The following is a 15,620-nucleotide window of genomic DNA, read 5'->3' on the forward strand; positions in this document are numbered from 1 at the left end:
ATTTTGCCCTTCAGAAAGACTCTAGTGCCATCTATTGAATAGTACCATGAGATATTTTTCAGCTGTCAAAATTCTGTCTGAAATGCTTGATTTTATTATTGTCAACGGCCGTTTTCTGCGTTAGAAAATACGTGAGACTGCTCAGTCGGCAAACAATTTTTGCATTTATTTAGATAGTGAAGCGTATTACCTGTTGCGATATTCAGATTGCATTAACTTTTCGTCACACAGCGAGTATGGCTTCTCGTTCAAGTGTCGATATTCAATAATAGTCTGGATATGCAATAAAATACACGAGGGAAGTTAGAAGTGTAGAAGGGCTGTGTGTCGGCGACAATGCGTACTTGCGCAAAAAAACGCAGTCGGGCAGCGCCTGAAATTCCAAAATAATATAAATGAATCAGTCTGTGGAATAAACACTTCAAAACGATGCATATACACATCAGTTTGTCAAGGCTTCTAATACGCTTAACTAAATGAAGGGAGCAATTACCTTCTTCCAGAAAGCGCGAGTGGACCCACATAACGAACAAACAGCAGATTGCAGCTCCGGCTAAAGCCCACGCGACTCGAAGGATCTGCATCGTGGCGAGCGACTCAGACGCGCGTGGAGCGAAGCCAGGGGAATAACGAGAAATCCATGATGTTCCCGTGCACCAGAGTATTAGCAATAACTTAATACGGCTCGTGAAAATCCCCTCGGCTGGTGCGAATAACTGGTTAAAATAAATACAATCCGTGAATAGAAACGGTCCTGTCCATTTCAGTGTGCGGAAAGGGGTTTCATGTCTTCAAAGGAACAAATATATATTAAGACAGTAAACTATTACGGTTATAACCCTGCAGTCACAGACCTACGCCGCATCATTGGAAGTGATTGAATTTCTCACGGTCACTTCAGGTTCAGCTGCTCGCCTCTGTCACCGTAGCAGCCCCTTCGTTCGTTCTTCCTTGCGCCTCACGGGCAGCGATTCGGCGTGCGGATCAACACTTTCTCCCGAGCTTACCGTATCATGTATAACACGAGACGGCTGCGACACCATGTCCCCTCACAGCAAAATATTATTAATTTAGTTTTGCCATTTTCCACGTGGGGAATTTTATCAAGTACGCATTGCCTTTTTTTGCACTATCCATCTTAGGTGCAATTCATCGTTTATTGCATTGAAAGATAATTGCAGTCCTCTTCCTTTGTACTTAAAGGAAATCCTCAGAAAATCCTTCCCTCAAGACATTTGATAAGTCAAAATGAGAGCGTGTAAAATTCATTCAAAGGTTCATCATTCCCATTGCAAGATCCTGGGTCCTGTCCTTGTACAGCCGTAAACTGTCGCTCTTCTGAATTAAGATGAGCTGAAATTAACGGCCAGTCTGTGTCAGCGCCACCACCCTGATCAGCTCCTCTAGGCTAGCCCGTGTTCTTAAAAAGCCGCAGACAGAGGCGCGACTTGCACTCCTTGATCTTGGTGACGTCATAACTCAACATGTACAATCACTCTCTGTTCCCCTGTATCATAACGCACGCTACACTATAAAAAGAATGGTTTACGGTGTCCAGCTGTCAGCAAGATGCATTTCAATTTGCTGTGCTCTGTTTGTTGTGATAGAATACGGGCTATAATATCCAGGAGTTCGTATATTTTGCGTTATTTGCTTTTGAAGCTGATTAACTGCTGGTGGCTGGAATCACTTCTCATATCAGACAAAAAAAGAAAAATAACTTTTGTGAGGAGACAACTAGGAAGGTCCTGCACCATTGGCACCTTTTATTATAAAACACCTTTTACCCCCACACAACCATCTCTATAGCACCTCGACTGAAATGTGAAAATATAAAAATTAAAACAATTTCCCAAACTTTGCAAAATAAAAATAAATCCCAAATATACAATACATTGTAAAAGCGCAAACGGTAATGTAGATATTATGCAATCATAGATATATGCTGGATATGGATAACAAAACTCATGCCATATAAGCCTTCCATACCTAGACGAATTGTATGTATAATAACTGGTAATAAAACTGGTTATTCAGTATAATAACTGGTTTAAGAAAGAGCAATTTGCATTTGATAACATTCTCAAATTAAAAACGTCACCCTAATATCTATATGCTACATTTTCCATCCTTGAAAAGTGTTCGCCAATGCAAGTTCGCATTTCACAATTATATTAAGGGTGCTTTCCTCGTTTGTCTCGTGGATATCAACAGCTGCATGGCTACATACCATTTAAACTTCTAACAAGAGTGGCGCGTGCGTTTGGCGGCCTTTAACGGCTGCTTTTCGGCGTCTCCGAACACGAATAGTCACGCATTGTTTCAGTCTGTCTTTATACCAGTACAGTGTGTCGTAAAATTGACAAAAATAGTGAAATTGTTTAATGATAACACCCCGGACAAGGCTGCTGGAACCTGTTATGTAATATTTCGCAAAATAAATTGAATTGCTGTGAACGAGAAACACCCGTGTAAAAGCTCTTGCCAGAAAACAGAAGGAACAGCTGACGGTAGCTTGGCAAAAGCAGAGAGACGTTGAGAAGGTAAGACATTCATGTTCGACTATTTTAACTTTGGTGCAATTAGTTAATATTAATACTTAACAGTAGCCTATTTGGGTTTAAAATTGTGGTTTGAAATGTAGGTCAGTTTACGAATCCTTCGTCAAGTTGACCTTGTGCCAGCACTATATATAGGCTATATATAAAAAGACAAGCCTGCATATTTGAACAGTTTGTAGTAAGGGTACTTTTATTAGTATTGGTTTGCAGCCGTTTAGCTTTTAAGAGGTTCAGGGCCTGCATATCGTATACTACAAGTAGCTTACAATTTAAACAGTGTAATTGTACTGGGAGCGTTTAATTACAGAAGTTAGCCGTCTCTCAAATGTCACCGCAGGTGTACAGGGCATGCTAATTAGTGGGTCAGCCCAGCTGTTTTCAGGAAAACTGTTAATGAGTTTCTAACTTGTGGTGGAAGCCAACCTACTACTTTGTGATAATAAATTGTGCTGTGGTGTGTTGGATTTGGTTTGAACACCACCGTTAAGCTCGAAATGACACAAGCCGTCGGCAAAATAGGTGGCTTCCTACACGGGGCTTCTTAAGGCAGTAGTGTCGTAACTTGTCGCCCTATTTTATAAACAAATATGGATGTATTCGAGTTTGTTTTAAATAAAGAGAAACAATTGTTCAAACAACCTGAACAGCTTATTGCTTGAATGACAGTGTAGTACAGATGAAAGAACGGGATGGAAATGTTGACACGGTCCTAAGATAAACAGACACATGGCGACAGTGCTTTTGTTCTTTGTCCTTAACTTACATGTATTATCTTGCAAGTTTACTCGTAGTGTAGCTCTGAATAGCTCCGAATGATTTTGTTTTTTTTCTTGATTGCTAGTTTTGGTTCATTTCCGGGACCGCTGAAACTAACGATCATATTGGAATAAACAAATAAACATCGTGCTCAAAATTAGTTTTTCAATTTTCATGAGATTGTCATATGCAATTTGTTCGTCATTCATCATCTTTTAAAGATTCTAAGCACAAGCAAGGACACTTCCATGCACATTATGATATTTTATCGTCTATATTATCTGTGCCAGTATCCAAAAACTTACTGTTTGTGAGAATTATCTGAGAACCAATAATGACACGGTGGAAAGTCACTTCTAGAAAATATTATTATTATTATTATTATTATTATTTAATATTATTTAATTTATTTTAGATTTGGCACATTTATCAAATTATCTTGAATAAAATGCTTCCTGTCCTGATAGGGTGCATGTAGGCAAAAGCAATTAGGTTTTAGGTTTCAGTTAGTTATGACAGGTGTACAAAGTAACTCCAAGCACCTGCTTTTACTCAATATAGCTGAGTGACTATCTCTAAAAGCAACGATAAAGCTTTCAAATAGCAGGGAGTAGAACGGGTTCAGTGTAATTTTCACAGTAGTATCAGAAAGTCATTTTTCAGTACGTGGAGCTGCTGGCCAGGTCATGCAGTGAAAGCATAGACATCTTGAGGTGTTGAAGACCAGGCAGAGCTGCTACAGTTGTGAGCCTTGATTGGCTGAATTTTGTGTGTGTGTGTGTGTGTGTCTGGGCATCGAACTGTCCTGATTTTAAAGTCAGTAATACCCAGACTATGTTGGTGCTGTGTGGCGACAGAGCCGATTCCATTATTGCTTGAAATGAACATTTTTGAACCATCGTACCATAGAGAATGACAACATGGAGGCGGCTGGGTGTCTTAAGAGAATCTCTTTTTGTAGCGGTCTAATCGTCTTAAGACCTGTGAGTTTTAGGGAAATCCTGAGGTAATTGGAGTACTCAACTTCCTCTGTGCCCGGAGTGCGACAATTCAAGCAACAAGAGCGTTTGCTTTTTGTGCGGGCTCTGTGGCGTCCCGCTTTGTCCATCTCACTGTTTTGTTGTGTTATTTAGTTCGTTTTTTTTTTTTTAAATGTTGCCAACACTGAATTTCCTGACGACCAGCTGGTTCATTAGATTTATTTATTTGCCGGCCAGATTGGACATATCTGCCTCAAATTAAAATGGGAATACTTTTTAATTAAATGCTGATATGTGATTAAGGAGAAGCCTGTCTGTGGTAAGTGTTTCTGCTTTTTCCTGTCAGTTAGCGGGACCTCTCCCAGGGTGATGTTAGCTTAACGGAATTTATTTCTTGAGAAACTTGAAACTTGCTCGCTGTCTCAAAATAATTACAAATTTATTCTGATTACCGGGTTATCAAAGTCTTCTTCCATTCCACCAAAAAGAAAAAAGAAAAAAGATTTTCATCTTGTTAGAATTTGAAAATCTAAACAATTAACCCCTTCTGTTGCACCCACTTGTTTACCACTTGTCTGAAAATGGCATACCCAAAATAAAATGATTACTATTCTTGAACCCGTTTGAGTACAGCATAATTCTGGTCTCTTCCAAAAGGTAAGCCCTTGGGAGTGATGTTTTCCGAGAGCCATAATTGCTCGAAATATTACTGAAACTGAGTAACAGATGCTCAAACACAGTGGAAGTGGATGCTTCGCCTCACCAAAAATGTTTGTGCTTTGAGTGAATCCAGATGCTTGTTACAGCTTACCCTCTCCCCCTCCCTGTCCCTCACCCTCTCCCCCTCCCTGTCCCTCACCCTCTCAACCTTATGCACAGAGTAGTGCTGGTGTGTATGCAATGGCAAAATGGACAACAATGATCATTCCTCTGGAGAATTGGTAAGTAAGCAATGCACATTCTATTCCTGTTTGTCTGAGTTAGCATGTTTTTGAGAATAAAAACTACTATTGGTTTTGTTCATTTTTGTTCAGCCGTGATATGGATATTGAAATTACCTTGATTTGTGTCAGCTGTGGATTTCTAAAAGGCATAGAAGGCAAGACCCCCGAACCTGTTTTGCCCACGTTATAAAATAAGGAACTGTTGTTGCTTTATCATTGGTATCATAAAATAGTTTATAGCGGTATAACCGTGCATTTTAACTCTTTCAAATAGTATATTGTGTGGCCAGATTTATTGTACATTTCACTGTAAAGAATTGAATGAATTCAAATTAGCCCACACTGGTCCGAATAGGGCCCGGTTCAACTTCAGGGGTTAATAACAAATAAGGCAAATAAAGTTTGGCCAATCCAAAACTGGTGATGAAATGTTTAAACCTTGAAATTGGATTAATCCTCAAATAGATGCCACCAAACACTCAATACAGGAAATATAAAACATAGTATGTAACTTGTCACCTTGCCAAGTATGTGAGAGGACATTTTCACACAGGTACCAGGGCCTGCAGTAGGTGAGTAATATAGACACTTGGTTCTATTGACAGAATTGCCCTGCGGACCCGATTGCTTGTTTGAGAGGAGATAACCTGTCTCAAACTGTGTTGTTTCTGAGCAGGTTTTCCAGTTTCAGCTCTCTTAGTAGAAATAGGGATCATGGGTAGAAAGTAAATAAAGGTTTTTTGGGTTTAAAAAAAAAAAAAAAAATACAGTGCCCAGTACATTTAACAGCTTGCCTGGTTCATGTAGTAGAGACAGAGACACTTGTTTGGGCTGTGTCCAATGGGGTGGCCCGGGGTGGCACCTTCCCCCTTCTGGAATTTGATTGGCCACTTAATTTGCCACACCCCTATTTTTCCACCAAAAACTGTATTGTCATTGGCTAATATAACTGTTGGCGTTAGTGTGGCCCCACCTTACTGAGTCTGTGCCCCCCCCCCCCCCATGGACATGTACAACACTTAGGACCACACCCAAGTACCCCCAAACCTGAGTCCGCAGGACAAGCAGCTAACAATAACCCACATTCACTTTTATCAGTATGTAGAGGCTGCCATATTTTGTAGTTCTGCAAGCGGTCAGCAGAGATGGTCCAACAGCATGCAAGAGCAGGTGAACCTTTGGGAGGTTTATGACTTAATTTTCAGTCATGACCTTAAACACAGTTTATACCAGCGCAAGCCTCCCCTCTGGTGCCCTGTTTCTTTATAGCTTCTGGGAAGGGAAGTTTGTGAGACTGGTTTCAGGTATTTTTGCCGGTGCCAATCAGATTAGCCATCATTGTTTTGGCTGGTAAACCCAATCCCATTCCTTACTTCTCCCCTGCGATCGGTATGCCTAGTTGTTCCCCGGTAGCTTTATTGATCACCACACTACCTGCATTGATTTATCCCCAGTAAAGAGATGTCAGAAGGCTTCAGTAGTTATTTGTACTGTACATGACGTCGCTTCTGAAGGCACTTGAATTGTTTAAAAACCTGTTTCAAATTGAAACATGCCTGCCTGCTGGGAAGATGGGGGGGGGAAGTTTGATGCATCAAGCCGCTCTGTCATACGCAGCGTTGTTCATCTCTAATTTGATATTGTTTACACAAGCTGGAAACAGTATGGAGGCCGGTCAAGAAAACTGCCTTTCCAAACGGTCTTTATGTAGACAGGAAATGACATGGTAAAAGGCTCTTTTTCATGACAGTAGCACATCTGAGGCAGAGCAAGAAGAGATCAGAAATGGAAAAGGAGCTGCTGCACTTGTACGAACGCGGACGGCACCGCCCGCGGAAAGTGGCGAGTAATTGGCGCCGACAAGGATGGTGCGATGGCAGCAGAGAGGAGGTTAGAGGAACAGACATTTGAGAGCGATGGAAGAATAAAAGCATCAAAACGCAACTCAGAGAGAGAGAGGGGGGTGGAGCGGGAGGGAGGGAGGGGGGTGAGATAGAAGTAAGGGGGCTGCCTGTTCTGCTTTGATAAAGGTGCGTCGGTGTCTTGTGTAACAGTCACCTGTCGGAGCCGCTCGCTTTGCGTGATGTGCACAAGCGGGAATTCCCATCATGCCCGGCTGGTCCCCAAGAGCTTCTGAGCGCCCGATTCATAACCCAATCAGTAATGCATGTGGAAAGTTTTTAGAGACGGTATAATTATCACGGTATAATTTTGTTGCCGACAAGGATGGTGGTGGACATTTCTGCCTTTGAACAGCTGGTATTATGCCAAGTATTTTGAAGAAGACCAGATGCATTGTAATCATTCACTTTTGTAGTAAACAAAGGAGAGAAATACTCCACACAGCATCTAAATTTCTTTCATATTATTGTGGATGACATTTATTTTAATTTGCCATTTCCAATTCCTGATGCGGCTGTCAATTTGTGACCATTAAGACACAGTGTGCTTTGCACCCCTTCCAGTACTCTAATACGTAGTTTTGTTTTTTATGGAGGGGGGGCTTTGATATTTTAGCATTACAGGCTTGTCCATAGATATCAGACTGATGGTGTCCTTTTGTGACTGGTTTTCCCCCATTGAGACCCCCAGTTGACACAGCCCTCTAGAAGTCCGTGTTTGTAACCCATGGCCCCCATCTTCAGCATATCCTGTGTTTGGAGAGGCTGGCTTTGAGCAGTCTGAGCTCAGTAGAACGCAAGGCAGAGCAGGAGCCTCTGTTAAATTTCTTACCATCCCAGGGAGTGAGGCTTTGTGGATCAGCGCTGAAGAGTACGAATTTTCGGGGTGGCTCAGCTGCCTATTTCAATACCGCCCTCTTCTGATGTATAATTTAGCGGGTGTGTATCAGACAGGGCCAGGCTGCCGCCGGCAACTCCGTAACCATGGCCACATGATTGACGGCTCGCGTGTAGCATTCGTATTCGGGCGTTGCTCAGTTTCAATTTTTCGATTTGAAAAAAATAATAATAAAGCGCGTAGCCTTCAGTTTAACCTGTCAGTTTTTTTTCCTGCGAGCGGTGCGCCGTCGTGTGACAGGTATCCGGGAGGTGTGCGGTGGGTGCTTCAGCATCAAGTGGGAAAAATCGCACCTGTAATAATCTCGTGAAACGGTCATCGCCGCCAGCGCACGAGCCAGGCCTGTGACGTCACGCTGCGCGGTTATTCCACCTGCTCTTGAGAACTTTCTGCCGTTCCCCAATCCCGCAAAGCAGTCCCCCTCCAGATGACTGCGCCCCTGCCTTAGGCCCTGTGTTGGGAGCTTTGTGACGGTCCTTTTCCGCACAGTGCACCGTATGAAGGGCCCAGCACTGCCTCTCTGGGTTCTCTCTCTCTCTCTGGCCGCCGTTCAGACTGCCTGTGAAGATCTCCTCCGTTTGGGACGGGGCTCAGACTCTCCCGCGGAGGAGGATTTACGGCGCTAAGCTTCGCCCACGCCAGATGTCACGGCATCGGTGTTTTCTGAGGTCCCGCGTTCTCGCCCCTCGGTGTGTGCGGTAGCACATTCATCACGCTGTGCAGGCTGTATCACTCTCTCAGAGTCCCTGCTGATGTCACCCGGGAGGTGACCCCGAGAATTATGGGGGTTGGAGTCTTTTTTTTAATATCAATGTAGTCTTACGCCAACTTTGCTTCACCGTAATGGCATAAAACATATTTTGGCCAAGAGACATCCACCGCGCACGTCCTCCGTGGGCCTGAGGAAGCTCTGGTCAGTGCAGTGGGGTAAAGGTCAGAGGTCAATGCAGTGGGGGCTGTCTGAGCGCCAGCACTTCACTTATCCTGTTATGAGCCCCTCAGCCTCAGATGTGTGACTCAAACTCAGCGTTTACTGTGTGCGGGGGCAGTGGACGTGGGCGTGCATATGCGTGTGCACAAATATACGCAAACGGTGTGGCTGTGTAAATCGACCCCCCCGCTCCCCCCCCCTTGTGCCACCACCCACTCGTCTTTCGGGCTTGCTGGAGCTACATGCAGTACCACCTGTGCTGAGAACTGCGTCTGTGAAGTCATACCAAAGCGTCCAGAATCCTTCCCCCCCCCCCCCCCCCCCCCCATATGCAGAGCTGGAGACACCTTTAGTTCAGTATCCCCTGTATTCAGTGCTGGGCGCAGTGCATTCTGGGATGGCAGCAGAGGAGATTAGCTAAAAGGGGAGGGGGTCGAGGGTCTTGAGTTGTCGTACTATCTTGCGTATGCGTGTCAAAGCACTTATCTCACTGCTAATGGCAGGAGGTTAAAGTTTTAAACACGGGCACTTCAGGCACTGCCAGAGTCTTTGTTCTGTGTTCTGCAGCGATGTAATCTACACGGTTTTATCTACAAGACAAAGCTCTTTCTTCGCAGTAGCTGTTGTGTACTGGGTTTCTGTCCATGTTTTTTTTTTTTCCCCCTCTCCCAACTTTTCCTAAATCCTTATGAATTGTGAGGAGTACAGGACCTGGGCGTGACGAGGGTGCTTTACCCCGAGCTCGCCACCGTACGCTCCGCGGCGACAGGTGCGCTCCGTCGCCGCCCGGCCCGGCCAATCACACGCCGTTAGCCCAGAGGAATCTCGGCGCTCGCGCGTAATTAATCGAGCGGGGCTGCCTGGAGGACCGAGGAGAAGGAATCAGAAACGGCGGTTCTAATTCCGCTGAGTAGCGCTACGGCCCCCGGGCGCTTTCCCGCCGCTAAGCCTCCCCTGATTGATAACCGGAGAAAACGCACAAAGTCCCGTAATCTAAGCAAATCCACTTTTATGCCTGGCAACTCCGGGCTAATTTGCCGTCTGACGTTTTTTGCTCAGGTTTTTGGTTCTCGGGCGTTTTGCTTTCCGTGCCGAATTCGGTCCGGTCCATCCCGCTCCCGCTCGCGCCCCAGCGGGCCTTGTCAGAAGCAGGGTTACGGGTTCGAGCGGTGCCCTGTGCAGCAGCGCTTGCAACCATCGCAGAAAAGGCTGCCGTAACGTCTCGGAAACGTTGCGCGAACGTTGCGTGTACGTTGCGTGGCGTCTGAGTAATTAGACCTGTTGGGAATCTCTGCTGACAGGCGGTGGCTAAGTGCAGTTCGTCCCTCTCCCCGCTTGCCCTAAGCTCAGGGTATATATTTACAGAGCCTCCGCTTTTCTGTAAAGGTCACTCAAGCCCTGCTGTCCCCAACAGGTAACAGTGTGGCCGCGCGTAGCCCCGGGAACCATCTGATTATAATACGAATCCACACGCCTTCAGCAACAGAGACTTTGCTATTATAATGCAGATGTCGTTGCACGTACAGTATGAGGCGTTCGGCGGTAATGTTGTTTTACGCATCACATACTGTTTTTAATAAGCACCGAGCATCTGGCGATCCGTCGAACCGTGAGAGCTAGCTAGATATTTGTGCCTGATTCTTTTAAAAAGGCGCATTGTACCTTGCAGTAATTTTTCAAACACCGTTTGTCCTTGAAGTTGCATTCAGTTACTAAATGTTTGACATTGTGGCTGCAGATTAACAGGCCTTAAATAGGGCTGTCTGCTAGTGGCGTACACCGTAACCATGGAGATTAAGATAAGTTAGGGGAGTAAGTGACTTGGGGAGCATTCACCCCGTTAAGGAGGCCCAGCCAGGGTCTCTGTGCTGTTGCAGGCACGGCAGGGATGAGCACCTCCTGCTTATTCTAGAGTCTGTGTGTGTGCAGTGCAGCAGTCAGGTGGTAACAGAAGAAGGGGCCGTTTGGGGGAGAAGTTGAGTCGCGTTGCGTCAGGTGCATGCTGGGAGATTGCAGCTGTCCTTTATCAGGGCGGGGTGGGGGTCAGAGGGTGTCACTGAGAGAGGATGGGGACCCCCTAATCCTCAAAGCGCCACCACCGATTTGGGGAGAGCGGAGCAAGCTGCCCCATCGTAGCGGCGCGAGGCCTCTGCAGCAGGCTGCGGATGCGTGAGAAGCCTGTCAGGGTGAGTAATGAGCACGTCTCCCAGGCCCGTCCCAGCCTTTCCACACCGCCGGGCCTCTTCCTCGCTCCCCCGCCAAGGTCAGCCGGGTCGCTCCCAGTCCCGCGGAAAAGGGGTTACTGCGCACCTGGACTTTTACAGACAGCGCTCAGACTGGTGCTCTGTGTGTGCGTGTGTGTGCGCGCGCGCGCGTGTTTACACGTTTACTCGGTTTAATCAATTCAAAGCGCAGAAAGTGTGATTAGTATGTGTGACCGGTGTAAACTGAAGGCCACTTTCTACAGGGGGGACAGGGGAATTTTTAGTATTGCAGTTTTGCTTTTTTTGTACTTTGCCCATTGAAATGAATTGAGAATGAGTTCTTAGAACGTCATTTAAAAAGCCACATCCAGGTTAAGGACACGCCACTATACTTCTACATTGGATTATTTTTCTGCTTACCAGATGCCCTTATCCGTAACAGCTTGGGTTGTTTTGTGTGCTGTCCATTTATACGGCAGTGCCTCAGGAATTTGAGCCTACGAGTCAGAACAGCTGTCCTATAACCACTACACAAATCATCAGCTGCCCCTGGAGTTACTTCACCGGTCCGGGATCAAGAAGCATCAGTATTGTGGGTTGTGCAATACACACACACACACACCGCTTTGTACCAATGCCTATGTAACGATGCCTCTGTAACGTGGCTGTGTAATGATGCCTCTGTAACGTGGCTGTGTAATGATGCCTCTGTAACGTGGCTGTGTAATGATGCCTCTGTAACACAGCTGTGTAATGATGCCTCTGTAACGTGGCTGTGTAATGGTGCCTCTGTAATGCCACTGTGTAATGGCTCATAGCCAAATTCTGCATGCTGGATGCCTGAATTCCCTCAGCGAGAGAGAGAGAGAGAGAGAGAGAGAGCTCCTCGTTTTTCAGCAGAAACTGCCCCTTTAGCAATAACCAGCAGCTTCGTTTCGGCGCGCAGAAGAAGCAGGCGACTAAATATAACTAAAGAGCCCCAGGTGGGGAACCCCACTTCCCCCACTCTGCTGTAAGTAAGTGTGCCAGGCTGCGGCACACACGAGGCCCGTAAACAGCTCCTTATCTGGTAACGTGCGCTCCTGCGACCATATCGCAACAAGTCTGGTTTATCGGGGATTGGAGGGAGGGTGCTGGGCTGTCGGGCCGTAAGACTGTGGGCTGTTCCACTCTGCCACCTTCACTGCCCAAAAAAAAGTCTTAACAAGGGGTTTAGTCTTGCGGTGAATCTGAATTTATTTATTTTTTCCCTCACATAGAAAATATTAGCCTGTTGTAAGTTACTGTTTGCTAGACAAGTGAAATTTGTTGGAATGTGCCAGATTCAGGTCACTCTCATCGGCAATATTTTTTTTGTCTTATTTAGCAAAAAAGTAACAGAAATAAGATTTTAAGTGTACACCTGTACACACACACACACACACACACTTGGGTGTTGCATCACACTTGGATGGAAGATTTCAGTCAGCAAGCTTGTTCCCTTCCTCATCTTGTGAGAACAGCTCACTTGGTTAGCTGGGCTACTGCAGTGCCGTTGCACATAAACCATCACCTAGAGGTGATACCAAGCAACTGCAATTAATTTGGGGGAGTCAGTCAGTTAAGCCAGTCAAGAAAGTGGACGTGCGGGGGGACAGTACGATTTCTATAATTGCTAAGCTGAAGGCAAAAACAGTTCTGGCCAGAGTAATCCTAATCATTTTATGGTGTCACACTGAAGATAATTTAATTTCCTGAAACACACCTATAATCAACCCTGCCATGTTGATGGAACGGGGGAGAAGGGAAAGAAAAAAACAGAAAACGGCACTATAAAGGGAGGACACTTAATGAGTTTTACTGCCCAGGGGTCACATGGGGATACATCCGGTCTAATTTCTGCTGTAAATTTATCCCCTTTTTCCGACGGTTGCTATGCAGAGCACGCAAGGACACTCAAGGCAAGCCATAAACCAGCCCTTCAGCCGCTCCGGGGGCCCGGAGTAATGGTGTCTCGGAAAATAATTGCGGGAGAGAATAAAGGGAAGTTTAAAAATGGCCAGGAAGCCCATAATTGGATAATTTGAGTCGATGTGCATTTTCCTTCTATTCATCCCGCAGCAGTGTTGAGCTCTGTCTCAGACGGCTGGCGCGCTCCGTACAGGAAGTGAAACCATGCGCGGGGGCGGGGGGCGGGCGGGGGGTTTGTTGGCTGGGCTTTCCGGTGGAACACCGCGTCGTACGCGACGCGTTTAGACGTCGGCTTTTCGTACAGAGGACGCAGAAATAATCGCAGACGGCGAGGACGAGGATGGGGGGGGGTGGGGGGGGTAAACTATGGCGCGAGGCCACGCGGCACCCCCGGGGGGGAACTGTGAGCTGGGCCTTGTTGCTCTGCGCTGTGGGCGTAACTGTAAGAGCCGTGCGGGACTTCCGATTGGCTGGAAAAAGTAGCATGTCTTAATATGAATGAATTAGAGTACTCTGTAAAGGTCAGGTGTCCAGCTCCTGTACGGTTATTTGTTTTGTTATTTTTTTTATTTTAGGATAATGTGGAAGGATATGCATGCAGAACCTTGGCCATTATGATAATGCGGTTGTTCTGAATGCATTATTTCTGTCATTTCCACCCCGGCAGATATCACAGCCCTTGCCTGAGGAGCCTTTTCTCCATATCGTACCGGATCGGCAGGGCTCTCCTCTGGCCCAACGGGCGTTTACAGACCTGACTCTGTGTTTCTGTTCTGTAAGAGAGGCTTTAGACCTTAGATCCTGCTCAGCCACAGTACAAAGCCATGTGGAGAGAGAGACAGTTTCAGTAACTGAGATGTCTCGTGCAGCAAATCCCTCAGATGATGAAAAAATATTATTGTTATTATTATTTGATAGGATTGGCAGCCTGTTTGCATCCTCTCTGAGTGCTGTATGTGAGCACACAGGTATTCTGACTCGTCAGTGTGCTTCTCTGTGGTCCCCCCCCTCTCTCTCAGCCTCTCTCCCTCTCTTTTTCTCTCCATCTCTCTCTCTCTCTCTCTCAAAGCTGTTTACAGATGAAGCTGCCCTCAGGGGCCCACAATAAGTGAACTGTGGCTAAAAATTGTTTTCTAAATTCTCGATTCCGGCGGAATTATCCCAGCGTGGGTACTTTGTAAAGTTTTACGAGAATTACGCATGCTATAATGCTCCAACCCCCCCCCCCCCAAAACTGCAACTCAAGACCGTTATGCCTTGGAGAGCTGGTGACAGTGCATATTGTTTTTTGGCTTGTTAGTGCAAAGCATTGTCTTAATTGTTTTCTGAGTTTGAGCTTATGCCCTACAAAAGCGAATGTCTGTGACTGAGTGACTGAGTGAGTGGAGTTACGCCATTGGTCGGCCGGATCGCGTGTGTTAGGTCCAGCCATATACTAGGTTTTGACCTGGTCTTGTTTCAGATAGAACAATGCTGAAAGTGTATGTTTACCAGTATATCCAACAAGACCAACGTTAGAGTTCTTCCTGAACCTCAGTTATGCTGAGGGACGAGTGTGGGGGGGGGGGGGGGGGGGGGGTACGTACGCCACATGCGAGAGTACCCTTCCCTCCTTATTCCCATGTTTTTTTTTTCTGGCTTGCTTGTTGGCTTTTTTTTCCCCCAGGAAGGAAGCAGCAGCTCTGTACCAGTTCCTCGGTATTCACACTCAGATCTGGTGTTGTCATCGCACGACATGAACAAAGACACAAGTCTCATACGAATACGTTTGTTGTCATTCCTTGTGTTCTAGTACTCATATTTCTCACTGTTGTAATGGCCCCCAGCACAGGCAATGATTTAGTAATAAGGCTCATACCTGAGACCAGTAATTATTTTAAATATGTCTTTGTCCCACATCTGAGTGAGAAAATTGAAAAAGTGCGTGAGTCGGCTGTTTATCATGCAAATTCAATCAAAGACAAATCTTGACCAGCTTTGAAAAACCATCTTTTTATGTATGTGTGTGCGCGCGCATGTTTTTATATTTTGCACTAATGCGGGCCAGAAAACTGATTTACCATCAATTACTGTGACAGTACAAAAGAGATGGCTCACCATGTATGGTAATGAGCAATTTCCAGGCAATGGCAGTAAGAATGACTTGCGATTCAGAAAAAAAACCAGACATAATTCTATTTCCCCTCCCCGGTGTGTTTATCTAACCCGAACACCGTTTTGTGTTGTTTTCAATATTTCTTATCGTAACCGCGCATGTTTCATAGCGACGGCGGCTACGCAGAGATGATACTCCGCAGAGCCGCAGACACGGACTCATAAAATATTCTTTAACAATGCGGACGGATTTGGCAATTACCATTTTGACATCTGTCTTCTGCGAGGATGGGATTAGATATGGATTAGAGGGGCCCGTCCTCCTCCATAACACGGATGACAGCAGATGTCTCAGCGTTTGCTTTGAGAGTTAAGCACCATTAATATTAATGGCTATGGAA

At 45.7% G+C, this 15,620-nt stretch overlaps 1 protein-coding gene and 1 long non-coding RNA gene across 5 annotated transcripts in view; one reads left to right on the forward strand and one right to left on the reverse strand.

Annotated features, from left to right (window-relative positions):
• Nucleotides 1–15,620, reverse strand: part of LOC118219032 (chemokine-like protein TAFA-5) — a 70,861-nt gene that overhangs the window by 42,770 nt on the left and 12,471 nt on the right. The window contains exon 1 of one of the 3 annotated variants that reach the window (XR_004763637.1): nt 494–1,451. The exons of the other annotated variants lie outside the window; for them this stretch is intronic. The gene's annotated coding sequence lies outside the window, so the exon portion shown is untranslated. Of the gene's footprint in view, nt 1–493; nt 1,452–15,620 lie in introns of those variants that run through there. 3 annotated transcript variants of the gene reach the window in all.
• Nucleotides 2,252–15,620, forward strand: part of LOC118219033 — a 52,554-nt gene continuing 39,185 nt past the window's right edge. For both annotated transcript variants that reach the window (XR_004763638.1, XR_004763639.1), the window contains exons 1-2: nt 2,252–2,543; nt 5,177–5,238. This is a non-coding gene — a long non-coding RNA (uncharacterized LOC118219033). The remainder of the gene's footprint in view (nt 2,544–5,176; nt 5,239–15,620) is intronic.

Source organism: Anguilla anguilla, chromosome 19 (genome assembly GCF_013347855.1).
Source record: "Anguilla anguilla isolate fAngAng1 chromosome 19, fAngAng1.pri, whole genome shotgun sequence".
Lineage (NCBI taxonomy): Eukaryota > Metazoa > Chordata > Actinopteri > Anguilliformes > Anguillidae > Anguilla > Anguilla anguilla.